Source organism: Oncorhynchus nerka, linkage group LG20 (genome assembly GCF_034236695.1).
Source record: "Oncorhynchus nerka isolate Pitt River linkage group LG20, Oner_Uvic_2.0, whole genome shotgun sequence".
In the NCBI taxonomy this organism is placed as follows: domain Eukaryota; kingdom Metazoa; phylum Chordata; class Actinopteri; order Salmoniformes; family Salmonidae; genus Oncorhynchus; species Oncorhynchus nerka.
The window spans coordinates 33,441,693-33,461,019 of record NC_088415.1 but is presented as its reverse complement, the minus strand read 5'-3'; positions in this window follow the sequence as shown (position 1 = coordinate 33,461,019).

Below are 19,327 nucleotides of genomic sequence, written 5' to 3'. Positions count from 1 at the left end.
AATGTCAGGATGGTGAGGCCTGATAGACTCTGTTCCTGTCGAGGCGCTCCCTCCGCTGGGAGGATGAAAGGGCCAGGGCATTGATTTCAGTTCAGGGAGGCAGGAGGGATGGAGAAAAAGGATATGAGAGTACCGAGAGCTTGGTGCTAGATGAAGCCTTCAAAGTAGAAGTCTTTCTATCCTCAGCTGAGCGAAATGTAGTCCGATAAAGTGTGGCAATACCCATGAGGATACAAAGAAATAGCTCAGTCTACAAACTCAAATGATTCAGGTCACTATTGGATGTTTTTTTTTTACCCTACCTTGAAAGCACAGTTGGACTTTCTTTTTAACAACTTTCATCATCTTAGACCAGGGGTTCCCAAACTTTTTCACTCAGGTCCCCCTTCCAGCCTTGGGGGAACACCCCCCCCCAAGGTATTAATAGCTCTTTTAAGTATGCAATTACTGACATGACAAGAGGAACTGATGATCCACTACCCAATTTCAAAATTGCACCTTGCGCATTCTACTATTACAACCTTCAAGAGTAAGTTGAAAGGCAGACTGAGTTTCTTTAGGTTGGGGACCCCAGCGCCCCCCCTGCCAACCCCTCAGTTTGGGAACCAATGTCTTAGGCAACATATCATACCTGTACACTATAAAGCAATAATTCCACTGGCTTTAGCCCAATCAAATCCCTTTTGGGGTTTGACAAAAGCCATGAAAAGTGATTTCCACCCGCACAAAAAAAACATGTGAAAAGTGATTTCCACCCGCACAAAAAACATGTGAAAGGTGATTTCCACCCGCACAAAAAAACATGTGATAAGTGATTTCCACCCTCACAAAAAAACATGTGAAATGTGATTTTCAGATGTGCCACGACAGCTAAAGAGGTGGGATTGTCAGCAGAGATATTTAAATTCTTCATGAGGCTCACACTCCATTGCACACAGAGCATGAGGGTGGGGGGAGGTTCAGGTAGGTTACCCTACTGGAATACAACAGCTCTCAACACCACATTACCCAGGTTCAGGGACTGAGTTACCAAAAGCCCTACTGTTTGACCCAGCCTGCCCCTAGAGAGAGGGGGTCAACTGCACCCTGGGCTGTTGTCTTAACCTGTGTGATTAATGGTGCATTAACACGATGGCAGTACATAACCACTTTCTCTCTCTCTCTCATTCGCTCATGTTGGGCTCTGCATTATTAATGCAGACACAAAGAGCTCAGTTAATGAGCCACAACTCTCTCAGTGGATCAGGTATAACGTGTTCACAGAGGCTCCCGCTTTCTAACCTCTCTGCATTTCAGTCAGTGGTTGTTGAATTATAATTTTGTGGAAATGAGCAAAACTCAGCTAGAAAAGGCTGCTGTCAGAGTTGGATGTCGATCATCGACCTGATTAATTTCCCTGGTTAGTTCATCAGAGAAGTCCATGTGATGGGTCCTGAGACCAAGACTCTATCCCATAATGCACTACTTCAAAGGAAATAATCACAGCAATGGTTAGGTTATCGGTTCCATTGAGACCCAATGTCTATCTCAGCTCACTGTAATTATATGAGGTCTACAGAAACCAGCCTAGCTCATTCACCATATACCCACGACAAACAGGGCAGATAAAAAAGGACTAGATTATCTCAGCTCATTTCAGGTTAACACAACAGGACCACGGCAGAACCCAATCATGTGTGCTCTTTCATTACCTCCTCTAGCTCTGACAGTGAAGGCGTGGGAGTGAAACGACTGAGATGGTTATCACACTCATTGACCAGCACATCGATTCCACCGCAGAACAGAACAGAACAAGAGGCTCTCCTCTTGTCTGCCTCTTTTGATTAAAGTTAAAGGAATATGAATGTTTAAATGGACATGTACAGAAGGGTTTTCCTTCTTTCAGACATGTGATCGTGGTAGTATCCCTGTCAGAGGAGCTCTGGCATAGCCAACACCCACACATTTGGACCACTTTAAGGGGTTTATAGACTAATTGCTATGATTACAATGTCTGTAAGATATGAGGAACAAAGGTAGATTTGTTGCTCAACCCTTTCAAAAAATATACAAACTGGATGATGTGAATATATCTGTTGAATACTAGTATACTAATATACGATGTACAGTACCAGTCAAAGGTTTGGACACACCTACTCATTCAAGGGTTTTTCTTTATTTTTACTATTTTTTTTACTATTGTAGAATAAAAGTGAAGACATCAAAACTATGAAATAACACATATGGAATCATGTTGTCACGTTCTGACCATAGTTCTTGTGTGTTTTCCTTGTTTTAGTGTTGGTCAGGACGTGAGCTGGGTGGGCATTCTATGTTGTGTGTCTAGTTTGTCTTTTTCTGTGTTTGGCCTGATATGGTTCTCAATCAGAGGCAGGTGTTAGTCATTGTCTCTGATTGGGAACCATATTTAGGTAGTCTGTTTTGTGTTGGGTTTTGTGGGTGATTATTTCCGTGTCTGTGTTTGTTTCACCACACAGGACTGTTTTCGGTTTTCACATTTATTGTTTTGTATATTTGTAGTGTTTTCTCGGTATTCGTCTTTATTAAAGATGTTTAACCCTAACCTCGCTGCGTTTTGGTCCGCCTCTCCTTCCCAGGAAGAAAGCCGTTACACATGTAGTAACCAAAAAACAATATATTTTATATTTGAGATTCTTCAAAGCAGCCACCCTTTGCCTTGATGACAGCTTTGCACACGCTTGACATTCTCTCAACCAGCTTCACCTGGAATGCTTTCCAACAGTCTTGAAGGAGTTCCCACATATGCTGAGCACTTGTTGGCTGCTTTTCATTCACTCTGGGGCCAACTCATCCTAAACCATCTCTATTGCGTTGAGGTCGGGTGATTGTGGAGGCCAGGTCATCTGATGCAGAATTCCATCACTCTCCTTCTTGGTCAAATAGCCCTTACACAGCCTGGAGGTGTGTTGGGTCATTATCCTGTTGAAAAAACGAATTATAGTCCCACTAAGTGCAACAGTATTGCTTCCGTCCCTCTCCTCGCCCCTACCTGGGCTCAAACCAGGGACACTCTGCACACATCAACAACGGACACCCTCGAAGCATCGTTACCTATTGCTCCACAAAAGCCGCGGCCCTTGCAGAGCAAGGGAAACAGCTACTTCAAGTCTCAGAGCGAGTGACGTTACCGATTGAAACGCTATTAGCGCGCACTCCACTAACTAGATAGCCATTTCACACCGGTTACATAAGCACAAACCAGATGGGATGGCGTATCACTGTAGAATGCTGTGGTAGCCATGCTGGTTAAGTGTGCCTTGAATTCTAAATAAATCACAAACCGTGCACCAGCAAATCACCCCCACACCATCACACTTCTTCCTCCATGCTTCACGGTGGGAATCACACATGCAGAGATAAACCGTTCACCTACTCTGCGTCTCACAAAGACACAACGGTTGGAACCAAAAATCTCAGATTTGGACTCATCAGACCAAAGGACAGATATCCACCGGTCCAATGTCCATTGCTCGTGTTTCTTGTCCCAAGCAAGTCTCTTCTTATTATTGGTGTCATTTAGTAGTGTTTTATTTGCAGCAAATCAATCAGGAAGGCCTAAGATGGCGCCGAAGAGGATGGCTGACGTTTTACACGTTCCTAACCAAATGGGCAATTTTGTTAGTTTTTTTGCGTTGTTTGTAACTTAATTTTTTACTTATTTTGTACATAATGTTCCTGCTAACATCTCTTATGACTGAAAATAACTTCTGGACATCAGAACAGCGATTACTCACCATGAAATGGAAGAAGCTTTTTTCATTAATGATTCGGACGAGACGGATATACTACTCTCCCGGGAACAGGACCAAATTCCTGTCATTTGCTTGAAGAAAAGAGGACGCAGATCGTGCTGCCTTCTGAGAATCTGTAGGTGAGCGAGTAAACTCCCACTGCCATCCATCCTACTTGCTAACATGCAATCATTGGAGAATAAAATTGATGACCTACGATTACGATTATCCTACCAACGGGACTTTAAGACTTGTTTCACCGAGTCGTGCCTGAATGACGACACGGATAATAATAGCTGGCGGGATTTTCCATGCACCGGCAGAACAGAGAAGCTACGTCTGGTAAGACGAGGGGTGGGGGTGTGTGTCTTTTTGTCAATAACAGCTGGTGCACAATGTCTAATATTAAAGAAGTCTCGAGGTAATGCCCACCTGAGGTAGAGTACCTTATGATAAGCTGTGGACCACACTATCTACCAAGATATATTATTCGTAGCCGTCTATTTACCACCACAGACCGATGCTGGCACTAAGACTGCACTCAACCAACTCTATAAGGCCATAAGCAAGCAAGAAAATGCTCATTCAGAAGCGGCGCTCCTAGTGGCCGGGGACAGGCAAACTTAAATATGTTTTTACCAGCATGTCACATGTGCAACCAGAGGAGAAAAAAACTCTAGACCACCTTTACTCCACACACAGAGATGCATACAAAGCTCTCCCCCGCACTCCATTTGGCAAATCTGACCATAATTCTATCCTCCTGAATCCTGCTTATGAGCAAAAACTAAAGCAGGAAGTATCAGTGACTCACTCAGTACGGAAGTGGTAAGATGACGCGGATGCTACGCTACAGGACTCTTTTGCTAGCACAGACTGGAATATGTTCCGGGATTCATCCAATGGCATTGAGGAGTATACCACCTCAGTCATAGGCTTCATCAATAAGTGCATCGACGACGACGCCCTCACAGTGACCATACATACATATCCCAACCAGGAGCCATGGTTTACAAGAAACATCTGCATCGAGCTGAAGGCTAGAGCTGCCGCTTTCAAGGAGCGGGAAACTAAACAGGATGCTTATAAGAAATCCCGCTATGCCCTCAGACAAACCATCAAACAAGCAAAGCGTCGATATAGGATTAAGATTGAATCCTACTACACCGGCTCTGACACTTGTCGGATGTGGCAGGGCTTGAAAACTATTACGGACTACAAAGGGAAACCCAGACGCGAGCTGCCCAGTGCTGCGAGCCTACCAAACGAGCTAAATGCCTTTTATCCATGCTTCGACGCAAGCAACACTGAAGCATGCATGAGAGCACCAGCTGTTCTGGATGACTGTGTGATAACGCTCTCGGTAGCCAATGTGAGCAAGACCTTGAAACGGGTCAACATTCACAGAGCCGCGGGGCCAGATAGATTACCAGGATGTCTACTCAAAGCATGCACGGACCAACTGGCAAGTGTCATCACTGACATTTTCAACCTCTCACTGACTGAGTCTGTAATACCTACATGTTTCAAGCAGACCACCATAGTCCCTATGCCCAAGGAAGCGAAGGCAACCTGCCTAAATGATTACCGCCCCGTAGCACTCATGTCGGTAGCCATGAAGTGCTTTGAAAGTTTGGTCATGGCTCACATCAACAGCAATCTCCCGGATACCCTAGACCGTCCCAACAGGTCCACAGATGACACAATCTCAATCGCACTCCACACTGCCCTTTCCCACCTGGACAAAAGGAACACCTATGTGAGAATGCTGTTCATTGACTACAGCTCAGTGTTCAACACCATAGTACCTACGAATCTCATCCCTAAGTTAAGGACCCTGGGACTAAACATCTCCCTCTACAACTGGATCATGGGTAGGCAACAACACGTCTGCCACGCTGATCCTCAATACGGGGGCCCCTCAGGGGTGTGGACTTAGTCCCTTCCTGTAATCCCTGTTCACCCATGACTGCGTGACCAAACACGACTCCAACACCATCATTAAGTTTGCTGACAACACAACAGTAGGCCTGATCACAGACAACGATGAGACGGAGGAGGTCAGAGTACTGTCAATGTGATGACAGGACAACAATCAATCCCTCAATGTGAGCAAGACAAAGGAGATAATCGTGGACTACAGGAAAAGGCGGGCCGAACAGGCTCCCATTGACATCAACAGTGCTGTAGTGGAGCAGGTCGAGAATTTCAAGTTCCTTAGAGTCCACATCACCAATTAACTACCATGGTCCAGACACACCAAGACAGTCGTAAAGAGGGCATGACAAAACCTTTTCCCCCTCAGGAGACTGAAAAGATTTGGCATGGGTCCCCAGATTCTCAAAAAGTTCTACAGCTGCACCATTGAGAGCATCCTGCCAAGCTTCCTGCCATCCAGGACCTATATAATAGGCGGTGTTAGAGGAAAGCCCATAAAATTGTCAGAGACTCCAGTCACCCGAGTCATAAACAGTTTTCTCCACTACCGCACGGCAAGCGGTACCAGATCGCCAAGTCTAGGACCCAAAGGCTCCTTAACAGCTTCTACCCCCAAGTCATAAGACTGATGAACAATTAATCAAAATGGCCACTGGTCTATTACATTTACCCCCCCATTTGTTTTGTACACCGCTGATACTCGCTGTTTATTATCTATGCATAGTCACTTCACCCCTACCTACATGTACAAATGACCTCAACTAACCTTTACCCCCACACACTGACTCGGTACCCCCTGTATATAGCCTCGTTATTGTTATGTTATTGTGTTATTTTTTATAATATTTTTATTCTTTTTTAATTTAGTTTATTTTGTAAATATTTTTTTAACTCTTCTTGAACTGCACTGTTGGTTAAGGGCTTGTAAGTAAGTATTTCACAGTAAGGTCTACACTTGTTGTATTCGGCACGTGACAAATAAAGTTTGATTTGATTCACGCAGTCTCCTCTGAACCGTTGATGTTGAGTTGTGTCTGTTACTTGAGCTCTGTGAAGCATTTATTTGGGCTGCAATTTCTGAGGCTGGTAACTCTAATAAACTCATCTTCTGCAGCAGAGGTAACTCTGGGTCTCACACCCTGATCTGTTTCACCTGTCTTTGTGATTATCTCCACCCACCTCCAGGTGTCACCCGTTTTCCCCATTGGTCCCTGGGTATTTATTCCGGTGTTCCCTGTTTGTCTGTTGCCAGTTCGCCTTGTCTTGTCAAATCACCAGCGTGTTTTTCCGTGCTCCTGCTTTTTCTTTCTCTTTTGCTAGTCCTCTGGGTTTTGACCCTTGCCTGCCTTGACTCTGAACCCGCCTGCCTCACCATACTGCTTGTCCTAACCTCAAGCTTGCCTGCCACTCTGTACCTCCTGGACTCTGACCTTGTTTATCATCTTTTGCCTGTCCACAACAATTCTCTTGCCTGCCCCTTGGATTATAATAAATATCAGAGACTCAAACCATCTGCCTCCCGTGTCTGCATCTGGGTCTCGCCCTGTGCGCTTATACTGGATCCTCCTGCGGTGGTCCTCATGAGAGCCAGTTTCATAGCGCTTGATGGGTTTTGCGACTGCACTTGAAGAAACCTTCAAAGTTCCTGAAATGCTCCGTATTGACTGACATTCATGTCTTAAAGTAATAATGGACTGTAATTTCTCTGCTTATTTGAGCTGTTCTTGCCATAAAATGGACTTGGTCTTTTACCAAATAGGGCTATCTTCTGTATACCACCCCTACCTTGTCATAACACAACTGATTGGCTCAAACACATTAAGAAGGAAAGAAATTCCACAAATGAACTTTTAACAAGAAAAACCTGTTAATTGAAATGCATTCCAGATGACTACCTCATGAATCTGGTTGAGAGAATGCCAAGAGTGTGCAAAGCTGTCATCAAGGCAAAGGGTGGCTAGTTTGAAGAATCTTAAATAAATAAAATTTGTTTAACACTTTTTTGGTTACTACATCATTCTACATGTGTTATTTCATAGTTTTGATGTGTTCACTATTTTTCTACAATGTAGAAAATAGTAAAAATAAAGAATAAAAATGTGACCAAACTTTTGACTGGTACTGTATATTCATTGAGTTTACGTAATGGTTCAAAATCTAAAGATGCACCACCACAGCGCCATTGTGTGCAGAACAATAAACTAGCTTCTTGGGAGAAGGTTCAGCAGCATAATTCTACAAATGAGTTCATAAAGTAACAATTAGTGTGGCCAGCTGTTATTATCCCTTCAGACTACTGTAGAACTGGGACAAAGGTGGCAATTAAGGAACGTTTTCCTGCAAGATTGGATCTCTGAACAGATGTACAGTAATTATTGCATGAGGTAAAACTACACCGTGTTTCCATTAAAGGTCTATGTTGTAGTTAGGAAGATACTCCTCAACAGGGCATTAATTACTTGATAGTAATCGAACTAATTTCTCACCATAATCAACATAATAGTCACTTTAAAACAGATTTGCGAAGCATAGTAGCGTACATTAGACTTGTCTGGCCAACGCATACAGCCATTCTAACAAGAACTTAAATGAGATTATCATCTTCAGTCATACATTACTTAAATGAAAGGTTCTGTAAACTACACCCATAACACACAGCACCAAATAATGTTACGTTCTAATTGAAAGTGTCACCTTCAGATTACACTGATGCTAACACATTCACAAAATGATAGATGACAATACACCATTATATTCAAGTTATTATATAACAACCAGAGGCTTTAATCGCCTTCCTTTAACAACATCTAAATGGATGAGAGGAGCACTTTCTGGTTCCCACAGAGTTCATCGCTAATTCTTGTAAGTCATGAGAGAAATATCCATTTCACAGGATATCTATCAGACTATCGGAATAATGAATGTGATGTCCATACATTTAATCACTTGTGTGCCACAGAGATCTTGTGGACAGGAACTGATGTTTGTTTAAGTATAATTGCAAACAGTCGAGTTAAAACCTTAACTGTGAAGCAGTAACTGCTTCAAGCTAGAGTGTTCTTAATCCAAATTGTGCTCTGCTGTTTGTTATTGTCAAACTCTGAGCTAATCAATACCTCCTTTGTCCTCTTAATCCAAAAGTCCATGACTTCACCAAGTAATTGAACTGACACTACATTCTATTTTTCATATTGGCTGTTGGAACTACTCCTTTAGAAGAAGAATTAGTGCACAAAGTAAACCTCATTTAAAACCATGACCATCAGAAAACAAAGTTGGGTCTATTTCTATCTAAAGACTGGCAAAATGGCAAGTTCATGAACCCCATACATCATTGGTCTCACTGTTACATTTCCTTGGTGGTATTCGGTTGTAAATAGTGTCTCATATCCTCAACATATGGGCCACTGCTATTTTCTCCTCATTTCTCTCACTGTTTCCACTGGACAGTGTTATCCCCTTCATCAATCTCAGTGACTGGACCAGATGGCCCACCATCCTGAGTTAACACACACACATGCCGTCTGCCTAATCAACCAGTCAGCCCAGAACGAGACTGCAGTATTACTATCAACCACCACTCTAAAGTATTTTTTTTTTAACACTATGGCAAATATACAAATTTAGGAAAAAGCAAAGGCTTTGATTTCTGGTCAAACAGATGGAAAAGGGGTCTTCGAAAAACATCTACCAGAAAAAGTCTTAAAAGGTATTAGAAATACATCAAAATACAATAATGTTGAAGTAAAGACCCGTGACAACTAGTATCAACACTTATATTTAGGTTTGGATAAATATTTCTGCTTTCTGTAAGTTGAAGAAACATGACCTTGTGCTGTGAAATTCCATTACCAAAACCCCACATATCTTTAAGATATTTTCACATTTCTCTCCCTCATGAGGAGAGAGAATAATGACAGTTCACAGAAGTAACAAGTAAAGGTAGACCTACCAATTAGTTATAGTGTTTTACTGATATAAAGTTTGTCTATGAATTATTAAGTGATTCAAACTCGTAATTCTGTTACCAAATCGGTAATCCAATTCCCGAAAAATCTGTAATGGAATTACTGCAATTGAATTGGCTACAATGGGAAATCATAGTAGTCACAAACCATTGTTGGGTCACCTGCTACGGTCCTCCCTTCCACTGACATACTGTTATGTTCAGATGTTTTTTTCTCTTTCTGTCATCTGGTGGTCCAAGCAAGACATTGAAAACAGTCAGGAAAACCTCCTCTCTCTCGCTCTCAAATCTGAACCAAGATTTGGTCTGGTCCGGACAAACCAAATGTGGTCTTTTTTGGGTCGGAGCTCATTACAATAATAGCCCGTGTGTAGAATAATACCCAGATATGTAAATATTGCATATTTCTACCTTTGTGTACCTATTCAGGATACATCACCATGAAGAGAATGATTTTCATATCAATAATTAGGGACCTCTAATTTCGTTACTGTATGTGCTCACTGTGACACTTCACCCAAAGGACTCCCAGCGGAATTTTAACTCCTTATCTCACTGTGCCACTGGAGAGTTCACTTCACTTCCTCACCTCGTTGTCAGTCATGACAATTGACATCTATGGAAAATAACTGAATCTGAAGCAAATCTATCCAGTAAATAACTGTTTGTTCGGTCAAGCCCAGTGGTGGAAAAAAAGTACCCAATCGTCATACTTGAGTTAAAGTAAACATACCTTAATAGAAATTAAAAGTGAAAGTCACCCAGTACAATACTACTTGAATAAAAGTCTAAACGTAGTTGGTTTTTAATATACTTAAGTATCAAAAGTAATGTAATTGCTAATATATACTTAAGTATCAAAAGTAAAAGTAAAAGTATAAATAATTTCAAATTCCTTATAATAAACAAACCAGAATGCATGACATTCTTGTTTTTTTAATGGACGGATAGTCAGAGGCACACCTACACTCAGAAATCATTTACAAACTAATCATGTGTTTAGTGAGTCTGCCAGATCAGATGCAGTACGGATGACCAGGGATTTTCTCTTTAAGTGCCTGAATTGGACAATTTTCCTGTCCTGCTAAGCATTCAAAATGTAACAAGTACTTTTGGGTGTCAGGGAAAATGTATGGAGTAGAAAGTACATTGTTTTCTTTTGGGAAGTAGTGGAGTAAAAGTAAAAGTTGTCAAAAATATAAATAGTAAAGTACAGATACCCAAAAGTACAACTTCAGTAGTACTTTAAAGTATTTTCACATAAGTACTTTACACCACGGGTCAAGCCCACTGTATTTCTTCACAAAAATACTTTCTAAGGAAGTTTTCACAAGCTGATTGTCTTTTCAATAGGCTAGTTGATACAGAACCATACACGCTAGGGTTGCAACCCATCATCAACTTAAAGGTTTTAGAGTCTGCAAAGTTTCGAAGTTCAGTATGAAATGTTCAGAAAATAATTCAAACATTGACTTATTCATTCTCATGTCACACCATGTGACAAAGTGTGCTTGTTAGATCAGATAGTTCTGGAAGCCTTGAATTCCATAGAGTTCAAGACTTCAGTAATGTTTGAAAGAGAGAGAGAGAGTAGGAGGTAGGGAGATGATGGGATAAAGGTAGAGGGATAAAGGTAGAGAGAGAAAGAGCGTGAGTGAGATAGAGAATAGAAAGAAGGGGATAGAAAAATAGAGAGCCAGAGATGATCAGGAGTGAGGTAGTGATAATGGGGAGAGTGAGTCAGAGGGCAAGAGGCCTGCGGTGTTGATGGTATCCTCAATGAAATTATAAAATATATAGACTGAAAATTCCAATTGGCTAAACTTAAAATCTTTAACATCATCTTTTGCTCTGGCATCTTCACAATATTTGGAACCAAGGGCTGATCACCCCAATCCACAATAGTGGAGACACATTTGATACCATTAACTACCGTGGGATATGCGTCAACAGAAACCTTGGGAAAATCCTCTGCATTATCATTAATAGCAGACTCGTACATTTCCTCAGTGAAAATTGTTTTTGAGCAAATGTCAAATCGTATTTTTACCAAATTACCGTACGACAGATCACGTATTCACCCTGCACACCCTAATTGACAAACAAACCAAAACAAAGGCAAAGTCTTCTCATGCAATTTCAAAAAAGCTTTCGACTCAATTTGGCATGAGGGTCTGCTATACAAATTGGTGGAAAGTGGTGTTGGGGGAAAAAACATACAACATTATAAAATCCATGTACAGAAACAAGAAGTGTGCAGTAAAAATGGGCAAAAAACACACATTTCTTTCCACAAGGCCGTGCAGTGAGACAGGGATACAGCTTGAGTCCCACCCTTTTCAACACATATCAACGAATTGTCGAGGGCACTAGAACAGTCCGCAGCACCCGGCCTTACCCTACTAGAATCTAAAGTCAAATGTGTACAGTTTGCTAATGATTAGGTGCTTCTGTCCACAACCAAGGAGGGCCTACAGCAGCACCTCAGAAATCAAATCAAATGTTATTTGTCACATACACATGGTTAGCAGATATTAATGTGAGTGTAGCGAAATGCTTGTACTTCTAGCTCCGACCATGCAGTAATGTCTAACAAGATCTTCTGCACAGATTCTGTCAGACCTGGGACCTAAATCTGAGTAAGACAAAAAAATAATGGTGCTTCAAAAAAAGACCAGTTACCAGGACCACAAATACAAATTCCATCTAGACACCGTTGCCCTAGAACACACACAAAATGATACATACCTCGGCCTAAACATCAGTGCCACAAGTAACTTCCACAAAGCTGTGAATAAGCTGTGAAATAAAGGAAAGAAGGGCCTTCTATGCCATCAAAGGAACATCAAATTCGACATACCAATTAGGATGTGGCTAAAAATACTTGAATCAGTTATAAGACCCACTGCCCTTTATGGTTGTGAGGTCTGGGGTCCACTCACCAACCAAGAATTCACAAAATGTGACATTTTGTGACATCCTTTGTGTACAATGTAAAATACCAAATAATGCATGCAAAGCAGAATTAGACTGACACCTGCTAATTATAAAAATTCAGAAAAGATACTTTAAATTCAACAACCACGTAAAAGGAAGTGATTCCCAAACCTTCCATAACAAAGCCATGAACCTGAGGAAGAGTCCCTTAAAACCTCTCTGAGATCGTTCTGGACGTGAGCATCCCACTTCTCAACAGCCAGTGAAACTGTAGGGTGCCAAAATCAAAACAACAGAAATCCCATAATTTAATTTCCTCAAACATAGAGGTATTTTACACCATTTTAAAGATAAACTTCTTGTTAATCCAACCACAGTGTCCGATTTCAAAGACACTTTTTGGCGAAAGCACAACATATCATTATGTTAGGTCAGCAACTAGTCACAGAAAGCATTCAGCCATTTTCCAACCAAAGAGAGGAGTCACAAAAAGCAGAAATATAGATAAAATGAATCACTAACCTTTGATGATCTTCATCGGATGACACTCATAGGACTTCATGTTACACAATACATGTATGTTTTGTTCGGTAAAGTTCATATTTATATCCAAAAATCGGAGTTTACATTGGCGCGTTACGTTCAGTAGTTCCAAAACATCCGGTGATTTTGCAGAGAGCCACATCAATTCACAGAAATACTCATAATAAACATTGATAAAAGATACAACTATTATGCACGGAATTATAGATACACTTCTCCTTAATACAACCGCTGTGTCAGATTTTTTTTAAACTTTACCAAAAAAGCACACCATGCTATAATCTGAGTACAGCGCTCAGAGCCCATACATATATCCGCCATGTTGTGGAGTCAACATTAGTCAGAATAGCATTATAAATATTCACTTACCTTTGATGATCTTCATCAGAATGCACTCCCAGGAATCCCAGTTCAACAATAAATGTTTGTTTTGTTCGATAATGTCCATCATTTATGTCAAAATAGCTCCTTTTGTTAGCGTGTTCAGTCCAGTAATCCACATTCATGAAGCACGTTCACTAGTTTCAGACGAAAAGTCAAAAAGGTTCCGTTACAGGCCGAAGAAACATGTCAAACGATGTATGGAATCAATCTTTAGGATGTTTTTAACATATCTTCAATAATGTTCCAATCGGAGAATTCCTTTGTCTTCAGAAAAGAAGTGGAACACAGCTCCCTTTCATGTGAGCGGGACTGAGCTTGTGGCTGCTGGCAGACCTTTGACTCAATCTCGTCTCATCACCCCTCCTTTATAGAAGAACCATCAAAGAAGTTTCTAAAGACTGTTGACATCTAGTGGAAGCCTTAGGAAGCGCAAAATGACCAATATCCCACTGTGTATTTGATAGGGTCTGAGTTCAAAAACTACAAACCTCAGATTTCCCACTTCCTGGTTGGATTTTTTCTCAGGTTTTTGCCTGTCATATGAGATTTGTTATACTCACAGACATCATTCAAACAGTTTTAGAAACTTCCACGTGTTTTCTATCCAAATCTACTAATTATATGCATATTCTAGCTTTTATGGCTGAGTAGCAGGCAGCTTAATTTGAGCACGCTTTTCATCCATAATTCCCAATACTGCCCCCTACCCCAAATAAGTTTTAAGCAAGCTGGTCCTGGGTCTCTGTTCACAAACACAAACAGACCCCACAGAGCCCCAGGACAGCAACACAATTAAACCCAACCAAATCATGAGAAAAAAAAAAGATAGTTACTTGACACATTGGAAAGAATGAACAAAAAAACAGAGCAAACTCGAATGCTATTTGGCCCTAAACAGAGAGTCCACAGTGGAAGAATACCTGACCACTGTGACTGACCCAAACTTAATAAGGAAGGCTTAGACTATGTACAAGCAAAAATTAAAGCAGGAAGCACCAGTGACTCGGTCTATAAAAACATGGTCAGATGAAGCAGATGCTAAACTACAGGACTGTTTTGCTATCACAGACTGGAACATGTTCCGGGATTCTTCTGATGGCATTGAGGAGTACACCACATCAGTCACTGGTTTTATCAATAAGTGCATCGAGGACGTCGTCCCCACAGGGACGGTACGTACATACCCCAACCCGAAGCCATGGATTACAGGCAACATTCACACTGAGCTAAAAGGTAGAGCTGCCGCTTTCAATGTGCTGGTCTCTAACCCGGAAATCCTGCTATGCCCTGCGACGAACCATCAAACAGGCAAAGCGTCAATACAGGGCTAAGATTGAATCGTACTACACCGGCTCTGACGCTCGTCAGATGTGGCAGGGCTTGCAAACTATTACAGACTACAAAGGGAAGCACAGCTGCGAGCTGCCCAGTGACACAAGCCCACCAGACGAGCTAAATTACTTCTTTGCTCGCTTCGAGGCAAGTAACACTGAGGCATGTCTGAGAGCATCAGCTGTTCAGGACGACTATGGGATCCCGCTCTCCATAGCCGACGTGAGTAAGACCTATAAACAGGTCAACATACACAAGGTTGCGGGCCAGATGGATTACCAGGACGTGTGCTCCGGGCATGTGCTGATCAACTGGCAGGTGTCTTCACTGACATTTTCAACAAGTCCCTGATTGAGTCTGTAATACCAACTGTAGTGGAGCAGGTTGAGAGCAGGTTGAGAGCTTCAAGTTCCTTAGTGTCCACATCAACAACAAACTAGAATGGTCCTACAGCTGCAACATCGAGAGCATCACTGCCTAGTACGGCAATTGCTCAACCTCTGACCGCAAGGCACTACAGAGGGTAGTGCGTATGGCCCAGTACATCACTGGGGATAAGCTGCCTGCCATCCAGTACCTCTACACCAGGTGGTGTCAGAGGAAGGCCCTATAAATTGTCAAAGACCCCAGCCACCCCAGTCATAGACTGTTCTCTCCACTACCGCATGGTAAGCGGTACCGGAGTGCCAAGTCTAGGACAAAAAGGCTTCTCAACAGTTTTTACCCCCAATCCATAAGACTCCTGAACAGATAATCAAATGGCTACCCGGACTATTTGGATTGTGTTCCCCTCCCCAACCCCCCCCTAACCCTCTTTTTACGCTGCTGTGTCCCACCACCCCACCACCCACTACTCTCTGTTTATCTGTTTATCATATATGCATAGTCACTTTAACTATACATTCATGTACATACTACCTCAATTGGGCCGACCAACCAGTGCTCCCGCACATTGGCTAACCGGGCTATCTGCATTGTGTCCCACCACCCGCCAACCCCTCATTTACGCTACTGCTACTCTCTGTTCATCATATATGCATAGTGACTTTAACCATATCTACATGTACATACTACCTCAATCAGCCTGACTAACGGTGTCTGTATGTAGCCTCACTACTTTTATAGCCTCGCTACTGTATATAGTCTGTCTTTTTATTGTTGTTTTATTTCTTTACCTACCTATTGTTCACCTAACACCTTTTTTGCACTATTGGTTAGAGCCTGTAAGTCATTTTTATTTTATTTTACCTTTATTTAACTAGGCAGTTAAGAACAAATTCTTATTTTCAATGACGGCCTAGGAACAGTGGGTTAACTGCATGTTCAGGGGCAGAACGACAGATTTGTACCTTGTCAGCTCGGGGGTTTGAACTTGCAACCTTCCGGTTACTAGTCCAATGCCCTAACCACTAGGCTACCCTGCCACCCCAGGCAAGTAAGCATTTCACTGTTGAATACGGCGCACGTGACAAATACACTTTGATTTGATTTGATTCAGTGAGCATAGCCTTGCTATTGAGAATGGCCACCGTAGGCAGACCTGGCTCTCAAGAGAAGACAGGCTATGTTCACACTGCCCACAAAATGAGGTGGAAACTGAGCTGCACTTCCTAACCTCCTGCCAAATGTATGGCCATATTAGAGACACATACAGTGCCTTGCGAAAGTATTCGGCCCCCTTGAACTTTGCGACCTTTTGCCACATTTCAGGCTTCAAATATAAAGATATAAAACTGTATTTTTTTGTGAAGAATCAACAACAAGTGGGAACAATCATGAAGTGGAACGACATTTATTGGATATTTCAAACTTTTTTAACAAATCAAAAACTGAAAAATTGGGCGTGCAAAATTATTCAGCCCCCTTAAGTTAATACTTTGTAGCGCCACCTTTTGCTGCGATTACAGCTGTAAGTCGCTTGGGGTATGTCTCTATCAGTTTTGCACATCGAGAGACTGACATTTTTTCCCATTCCTCCTTGCAAAACAGCTCGAGCTCAGTGAGGTTGGATGGAGAGCATTTGTGAACAGCAGTTTTCAGTTCTTTCCACAGATTCTCGATTGGATTCAGGTCTGGACTTTGACTTGGCCATTCTAACACCTGGATATGTTTATTTTTGAACCATTCCATTGTAGATTTTGCTTTATGTTTTGGATCATTGTCTTGTTGGAAGACAAATCTCCGTCCCAGTCTCAGGTCTTTTGCAGACTCCATCAGGTTTTCTTCCAGAATGGTCCTGTATTTGGCTCCATCCATCTTCCCATCAATTTTAACCATCTTCCCTGTCCCTGCTGAAGAAAAGCAGGCCCAAACCATGATGCTGCCACCACCATGTTTGACAGTGTTGATGGTGTGTTCAGAGTGATGAGCTGTGTTGCTTTTACGCCAAACATAACGTTTTGCATTGTTGCCAAAAAGTTCAATTTTGGTTTAATCTGACCAGAGCACCTTTTTCCACATGTTTGGTGTGTCTCCCAGGTGGCTTGTGGCAAAATTTAAACAACACTTTTTATGGATATCTTTAAGAAATGGCTTTCTTCTTGCCACTCTTCCATAAAGGCTAGATTTGTGCAATATACGACTGATTGTTGTCCTATGGACAGAGTGTCCCACCTCAGCTGTAGATCTCTGCAGTTCATCCAGAGTGATCATGAGCCTCTTGGCTGCATCTCTGATCAGTCTTTTCCTTGTATGAGCTGAAAGTTTAGAGGGACGGCCAGGTCTTGGTAGATTTGTAGTGGTCTGATACTCCTTCCATTTCAATCTTATCGCTTGCACAGTGCTCCTTGGGATGTTTAAAGCTTGCGAAATCTTTTTGTATCCAAATCCAGCTTTAAACTTCTTCACAACAGTATCTCAGACCTGCCTGGTGTGTTCCTTGTTCTTCATGATGCTCTCTGAGCTTTTAACGGACCTCTGAGACTATCACAGTGCAGGTGCATTTATACGGAGACTTGATTTATTTTTTTTTTTAATTTACCTTTATTTAACCAGGCAAGTCAGTTAAGAACAAATTCTTTCAATGACGGCCTAGGAACAGCGGGTTAACTGCCTGTTCAGGGGCAGAACGACAGATTTGTACCTTGTCAGCTCGGGGGTTTGAACTTGCAACCTTCCGGTTACTAGTCCAACGCTCTAACCACTAGGCTACCCTGCCGATTACACACAGGTGGATTGTATTTATCATCATTAGTCATTTAGGTCAACATTGGATCATTCAGAGATCCTCACTGAACTTCTGGAGAGAGTTTGCTGCACTGAAAGTAAAGGGGCTGAATAATTTTGCACGCCCAATTTTTCAGTTTTTGATTTGTTAAAAAAGTTTGAAATATCCAATAAATGTTGTTCCACTTCATGATTGTGTCCCACTTGTTGTTGATTCTTCACAAAAAATACAGTTTTATATCTTTATGTTTGAAGCCTGAAATGTGGCAAAAGGTCGCAAAGTTCAAGGGGGCCGAATACTTTCGCAAGGCACTGTATTTCCCTCAGATTACACAGATACACAAATTCGAAAACAAAACCAATTTTGATAAACTCCCATATCTCCCATTGGGTGAAATACCACAGTGTGCCATCACAGCAGCAATATTTGTATCATATTGCCACAAGAAAAGGGAAAGCAGTGAATAATAAACACCATTGTAAATACAACCCGTATTTATGTTTATTTATCTTCCCTTTTGTACTTTACCGATTTGCACATAATATTTCATTTGTAATGTCTTTATTCTTTTGGAACTTTTGTGAGTGTAATGTTTACTGGTAATTTGTATTGTTTATTTCACTTTTGTTTATTATCTAGTTCACTTGCTTTGGCAATGTTAACATATGTTTCCCATGCCAATAAAGCCCTTAAATAGAATTGTAATTTAATTGAAATGTAATTTAATTGAGAGAAAGAGAGAGAGAGAGATCATCTGTTCAGAGAGGGAAGGTGATTCATTACCTGAGACACCGTGCTGACAACTCATTGAAGTGCGTCAGGCTTTTGTTATTTGGGCTTTCTGTAGAGGGTGGTTAATTAGGGAACACAGTATGTTAATTTCCTGTTACCATGGCATTTTTGCATTGGATTCAATTTAGCGGCTTGTCTGTCCTGTGACCTCACCTTTCAGCTGTTAAAACATAATAGGAGTGGTCGAGCGCAGATGGACTTCACGTTTATTTGTCAGACATACCAGACATAGACACACACACACACGCATGCACGCACACACAGCCTTCATTGGATTTGCACATGAAGGTGATCCATCGATCCACTTGGCTAAAACGTTGGCTGTTGCTAGGCTATTCCCTTGATTGTTGCCTTTATGTCTTCTTTATGTCTTCGTGCAATGGCACTTCTCTATATGTTATTCTATTCCAGACCCTGGGGCTATGAGACATTATCTCATGAGATCATATTCAAGTTGCTAAATCACACATTTTGTGACTTTCTTTTAGTCTCTCAACAACAAACAGTGAGAGAACA